The sequence below is a fragment of the Myotis yumanensis genome, unplaced genomic scaffold (assembly GCF_028538775.1).
Source record: "Myotis yumanensis isolate MYYU_CA2020_CCGP unplaced genomic scaffold, mMyoYum1.0.hap1 SCAF_2, whole genome shotgun sequence".
NCBI classification, from domain to species: Eukaryota; Metazoa; Chordata; class Mammalia; order Chiroptera; family Vespertilionidae; genus Myotis; species Myotis yumanensis.
Window position 1 is genome coordinate 205,663,068 of NW_027223753.1, and position 7,104 is coordinate 205,670,171.

The 7,104-nt window shown below is 43.6% G+C and overlaps 1 pseudogene; it reads left to right on the top strand.

The window, feature by feature from the left end:
- The first annotated feature begins 1,332 nt into the window (after positions 1–1,332).
- On the top strand, positions 1,333–2,728 carry LOC139002304 (elongation factor 1-alpha 1 pseudogene; annotated as a pseudogene).
- The last annotated feature ends 4,376 nt before the right edge of the window (positions 2,729–7,104 follow it).

Consider the following 7,104-nt stretch of genomic DNA (forward strand, 5'->3'; position numbering starts at 1 on the left):
CCATCCTTGCTGGCATAGAATAAACAAAAGATATTTTCCACTATAGAAATATGCTTTTCTTATTTTGCAATAGACACATTGAGATATATTAGCTGCTTCATCCTTCAAATAATTTGAAAATTTTATTCTTTTCATACATAATGTGAAATGTCTTAAGGAATTGAACACTTTCAATTTGGATGGGTAAATCTTTTAAGGAAAACATGCACACAGAGGATAGTTTTTTGCCATCCCTTACAGATTTCCTGTCCTTTTTTGGATGTTGAGAAAATGAAAAATGTTAGCTTATTTGTTTGCAGCAATTACAAAGCTTTGAAGTTGTATTTTCTCTTTTAATTATAATGACTTACTGAGATTTCTGAGACAGATTTTTTTCCCCACCATCCAAACTTTAGTTCTCATTTTCTACCCATTCTTCTGCTAATTCTCCCTTACATTATTTCATGCTAGTACTTGTTCGACTTTTAAAGGCTACCTTTAGTTTAAGGATGTATACAATATGATGACAAGAGAGTTTTGAGGGTTGGTGGAGTCATGCAACTTATTCTTTTAGTAAACATAGAAAAACATTGGGGCACATTCAGATGTACACAAAATAGGAGTTCTAATATTTTATGTATTTGGTAAATATGAGAATGCTGGAAATGCATAGCAATGGTAGTCCCAGTTGGAGTGACCTTCCCTTACAACTACATTGGCTTTAGAGACAGTCTGTTGGCATGGCCCCAGAGAACCTCACTTACCCCACAACTGCAAAACCTTGAGCTCCAGTGCTTTCATCAGGGTCATTGTGACTCAAGGACATAAGAAATGGAGGTACGGCCATAAAAATCACTTCTGTATATATTAATAGATCTGACTACAGCAAAAAGAGCTGGATTTTAAGTAATTTTTCATTTGTATCAGAGAGATGAATATTTTATTTTGAACAAAGGTAGAGAGTTAGTATGTTAGGAGATTGACAGAGACAGCCAATATGATCTATTCTTTTGTTTGGATATAAATCATAGGTTGCCAATAATAGATTTTTATCATTTCTTGGGGTAACATTTATCCTCTTGGCAATGTTTTCATGAGGGCTTTCAGCAGACATGCTCTTCTTCACTTGCTTTCTCAGTATACTCCTGGTTCAGTGACTTAATCACATAATACAGATTATTTAAATTAGTAAGACTTATCAAGGAGTGAGCAATCTTGATATTTTCTCCTAGTGCTTGAAATAATGCACAAAATTCCTCCTCTGTTTTAAATGGAAGATGTGGCTTCTTCGAAATGGGTTTGCCGCCACCAGAACACAGGTGTTGTGAAAACCACCACTAAATCAAACCCCAAATGGGAAAGGAAAAGAATCACATCAACATCGTCGTCATTGGACACGTAGATTCTGGCGTCTACCACTCCTGGCCATCTGATCTACAAATGTGGTGGGATCCACAAAAGAACCACTGAAAAATTTGAGAAGGAGGCTGCTGAGATGGGGACGGGCTCCTTCAAGAATGCCTGGATCTTGGATAAACTGAAAACTGAATGGGAGTGTGGTATCACCATTGATATCTCCCTGGGGAAATTCGAGACCAGCAGGCATCATGTCACCATCATTGGTGCCCCAGCACACACAGACTTCATCAAAAACATGAAGCACATGTTCATCAGGCACATCGCAGGCTGACTGTGCTGTCCTGATTGTTGCTGCTGGTGTCGGTGAATTTGAAGCAGGCATCTCCAAGAATGGACAGAGCTGTGAGCATGCCCTTCTGGCTTACACACTGGGTGTGAAATTGCTGATTGTGGGTGTTAACAAAATGGATTCCACTGAGCCGCCCTACAGCCAGAAAAGATATGAGGAAATTATTAAAGGAGTCAGCACCTACATTAAGAAAATTGGCAACAACTCTGACACAGTAGCATTTGTGCCAATTTCTGGTTGGAATGGTGACAACATGCTGGAGCCAAGTGCTAATATGTCTTGGTTCAAGGGATGGAAAGTCACCCGTAAAGGTGGCAATGCCAATGGAACCACGCTGCTGGAGTTCTGGATTGCATCCAGCCACCAACTGGTCTAATTGACAAGCCCCTGCATCTGCCCCTCCAGGATGTCTACAAAATTGGTGGTATTGATACTGTCCCTGTGGGCTAAGTGGAAACTGGTGTTCTCAAGCCCAGCCTGGTGATCACCTTTGCTCCAGTCAACGTTACAACTGAAGTAAAGTCAGTTGAAACGCACCATGAAGCTTTGAGTGAAGCTCTTCCTGGGGACCATGTGGGCTTCAATGTGAAGAAGGGGTCTATCGAAGATATTCCCCATGGCTATGTGGCTGGTGACAGCAAAAATGACCCACCAGGGGAAGGAGCTGGCTTCACAGCTCAGGTGATTATCCTGAGCCACCCAGGCCAGATCAGTGCTGGCTATGCACCTGTGCTGGATTGTCACATAGCTCACATTGCTTGCAAATTTGCTGAGCTGAAGGAGAAGATTGATTGTCCTTCTGGGAAAAAGTTGGAAGATGGTACTTAGTTTTTGAAATCTGGTGATGCTGCCATCGTCAATATGGCTCCTGGCAAGCCCACGTGTGTTGGGAGCTTCTCTGACTGCCCTCCTCAGGGCCATTTTGCTGTTCGTGACATGAGACAGACAGTTGCTGTGGGTGTCATCAAAGCTGTGGACAAAAAGGCAGCTGGAGCTGGCAAAGTCACCAAGTGGGCCCAGAAAGCTAAGAAGGCTAAATGAATATTATTCCCTACACCTGCCACCCCAGTCTTACTAAGTGGTGGAAGAATGGTCTCAAAACTGTGTGTCTCAATTGGCTATTTAAGTTTAATAGTGAAAGGCTGGTTAATGATTACAATGCATCGTAAAATCTTCAGAAGGAAAAGAGAATGTTTTGTGGGCCATTTGGTTCTTTTGTGTGTGTGGCAGTTTTTAAGTTATTAGTTTTTAAAATCAGTACTTTTTAATGAAAACAACATGACCAAAAATTTGTCACAGAATTGAAGACCCATTAAGATAACAAAGTTTAATGAGAAAAAAAAAAACAAACCTCAAAAACAAAATAAACAAAATAAAGGGAATATGTCGATACTGAATTGAACAACTTACCTGGATGATATGAGATGACACTCAGTCAATAGCGAATTTTTAAAAAATGATTTAAAAAATAGTCAATAAATATTTTTTGAAAATAGGGAATTTTTTTGGGGGGGATAACATTTTTATTAGATGTAACTTTTCTTCCTTTTTGGTAATAGTTGGAAAATTCAGATCAATGTGGAAACATATACAAGCAGATTTAAACAATTAACAAAGTTCAAACTACCTCTGAATGCTTGCCTAGGCCAGAGTATGCCAGCATTAGGCACTGTCAGAAGATTGCTCCGCTGGAGGAGTTGAGGAGGTGGTGAGATGGGGAGAGAGATGCATGAAAAATTTATATATCCTATATAATAAAGAGGTAACATGCAAATTAACCCTCATGCCCTCACCAGGCCGGCAGGGGGGTTAGTGAGGAACGACCAAACAACTGAACAAGTAGGCTGTGTGGGGTGACCAGGCTGGTGGGGGTGCTATGAGGGGTGTCCAGGCCAATAGGGGGAGTAGTTGGGGGCAACCAGGCCAGCAAGGGGGGGAACAGGGGCGACCAGGCTGGTGGGGGGTCAGTTAGGAGCAACCAGACCATCAGGGAGGGGGAAGTTGGGGGCAACCTGGCCAGCAGGGGGGGCAGTTAGGGGCGATCAGGCTGGCACACAGAGGCAGTGAGGGGTGATCAGGCCGACAGGGGGGGCTAGTTAGGGGCAACCAGGCAGGCAGGCAGGGGAGTGATTATGAGCCAGTGGTCCAGGATTGTGAGAGAGATGTCTGATTGCCAGTTTAGGCCCGATCACAGGCAGTCGGACATCCCCCGGAGGGGTCCCGAATTGGAGAGGGTGCATGTTGGGCTGAGGGGACGCATCCCCCCCATGAACGAATTTTGTGCACCAGGCCTCTAGTCTCTCTGACTATATATAAAAGCTAATATGCAAATTAGCCAGGACTCCATAACAGTCACAACAGGCTCAGGAGGAGGCTGCATGCTCAGGGGGGCCTGCCCCTGGCCCCAGCAGGTGCCGTGCAGGCCCAGAGCAAAGACACAATACTCAGGGGGCCTTCCCTTGCTGGGAGACAGCGCGCCAGCAGTCCTGCCTCTGTGTGTGAGTTGCAGAGGAAACACCATTTCTTATTGCTCATTGGCTAAGCTCCCTATACATCACTCACAGTGTTCTTGGTAACTTGGGTAATAAGAATCCAAGGGTTTTTCCACCTCACTCCTGGAGGAAAAAATGAAGGTGGATAGAGCCTCAGCCTGTGGACCTCAGGGTCTGGGTTCGATTCTGATCAAGGGCATGTACCTAGGTTGCAGGCTCCTCCCTGGCTGGGGCCCAGGTCAGGGCTCATGCAGGAGGCAAGCAATTGAAGTGTCCCTCTCACATTGATGTTTCTCTCTGTCTTTCCTTCTCTCTTCCACGCTCTCTAAAAATCAAGGGAAAAATATCCTCAGGTGAGGATAAAAGACAAAAAGAAAGAAACATCCTATGAAAGAGACATCTTGAGAATGCCTAAAAAAAGTTGTCATTTTTTCGTGGTGAAGGGACTGAAGTCTGTGTTGATGTAAACACCGTGGTGGCTGCAGCGGCTGGCAGTGGCAGCAGCAGCAGGGTGATGGGGGTGGCACCTTCCCCTGATCAGCCAGTCGCCTCCTGCAGAGGGAGGACAGACTGTGGCTGACATGAGACACATGTCCCTGTGGGGAGCGGGCCTAAGCCATCAGTAGGACATTCCCTGAGGGCTCCTGGACTGTGAGAGGGTACAAGCTGGGCTGAGGGGACCCCCCCCCCCCATGCACAAATTTTGTGCACCGGGCCTCTAGTATATATATAAAAGGCTAATATGCTAAGTGTTCCTCCACCTGTCTGACCAGTTGCTATGACACATACTGACCACCAGGGGGAAGATGCTCAATGCAGGAGCTGTCAAGCTGCAATGACTTGGCAGCGGTAGTTCTTGGGTGACACACCCCGAAACTGGAGAGGAGAGAGCCTGATTCCTTGTAGGGCCATGCAATTCCACCTTTGGCTGTGGGTTATGTTGTTGCTGGGGCACTGTTGGCCCCAAATCTGGTTTACTGCACACTTGTATTTGCATTTCACACCCTGTACGACAGCAACTTTGCAGAGTGCCCTCTCACATTCTGGGACCCCTCGGGGGATGTCGGAGAGCCGGTTTAGGCCCAATCCCCGTAGGCCAGGTCAAGGGACTCCCACCTGCCAGAGGGACCCTGCTCACTCTGCAGATGCCATGGCGGGAAGGCCCATCTTGCCCAGTCCTGCTCTGCTGGCCACCTTCTGATTAATTTCCTCTCAATGTGCATGAATCCATGCACCAGGTCATTAGTTAACTTGAGAATTAGATACATCAAATTGTATGGGAACACAGAGGAACGATTTGTTTATCCAGGTTGAATAATTGGGAAGGATAAAGAAGAAACACCATGAAGAAAAACACAGAAATCTGAGTGTTCATGCCACTGATCTGAGGATGGAGAGCAAATGTGCTGAAAAATATTGTGTGTAAGAGCAGTGGGAGAGGACCCAAGTGCTGGACTAGGAGAACCCTGGGCCAGGCTGAGGGAGTCCTTGCTGTACTGGAAAGGATGAATTGTAGAGGGAAGAGTGGTTGAGAGGCTTTATCATGGATGGTCTTTCTCTTAATTGAGTAGACCAGTGGTCGGCAAACTGCGGCTCGCGAGCCACATGTGGCTCTTTGGCCCTTTGAGTGTGGCTCTTCCACAAAATACCAACTTCTGCGCATGGGCCACGAAGTTTCAATCGCACTGTACATGAGCGCCTGCACGTGGTATTTTGTGGAAGAGCCACACTCAAAGGGCCAAAGAGCCACATGTGGCTTGCGAGCCGCAGTTTGCTGACCACTGGAGTAGACTAATGAATTGGCTTTGATAAAAATACTGAATTTGATTGACAAAAATATCTACTCGATGTGGAATGCTTATTGACAAAAGTTTGCATCAAACCTTATGTTAGAAGGCATGGCTTTGCACCCCTCCCCCGCCTAATAATTTGCTTTTACTTCCAAGCAGATAATGGTTTATTTAAAAAATGATCACAAATTCACTTCTCCTGACTAACCAGTTTTGTGACATTTGTATACAAAAAGAAAAAAAAAGAAGAAAATATTGTTTGACCTCAATAAAAATTTTTTTACATAATAGATTTTGACAGAAAATTGAAAATATTATTCAATTATTATATAAAAACTGATATTCTCATGGACAAAAAATTTCTTTTTATCAAGAATTGTTATGTTCTTAAGGAAAATAAACATATGTTCCAAAGCCATAACTTTTTGCTAAAGAGAATGCAAGGAATGCCAGTTTTCCATGATGATGTTATCTAGAATTTTAGTTAGATCAATAAAAGAAGACTTGCTGTGATTAAGAAATAGCAAAGCATTCGGAACAAGATAAATTGTAGTTTCCAAAAAGAAAAAATTTTTAACATACTTCCCTAGTTATTCCAATGCTCTGTGTGCACATGCAGAGCTTAAAAGGCAATTTACTCAAATTCTTAAAGTGATAAGCAGTCCTAACATGAATATGTTTCCTCCCTAAAATCACCACTGTTTTTGTCAAGTTTGCAACAGATTAAATAAACTTTAATACTTGGGGATAAATGGTGATTAAAGGATACTTGACACTGGGTGGTATACAGTTGGTATCTTATAGAATTGCACGGATCAAACATATGTACTTTTATTAACCAATGTCACCCCAATCAATTCAATACAAAGAAAATATAACTATTTTTATGCTAAGTGAACAAAAGATTTATACACATTTTTTAAAAACATATTTTTATTAATTTCAGAGAGAAAGGGAGAGGGAGAGAGAGATAGAAACCTCAATGATAAGAGAGAATCATTGATTGCTGCCTCATGCATGCCCCACACTGGGGATCAAGCCGGCAACCTGACCATGTGCCCTGACCAGGAATTAAACTGTGACCTCCTGGTTCATAGGTGGATGCTCAACCACTGAGCCACCCCAGCAACTTGGC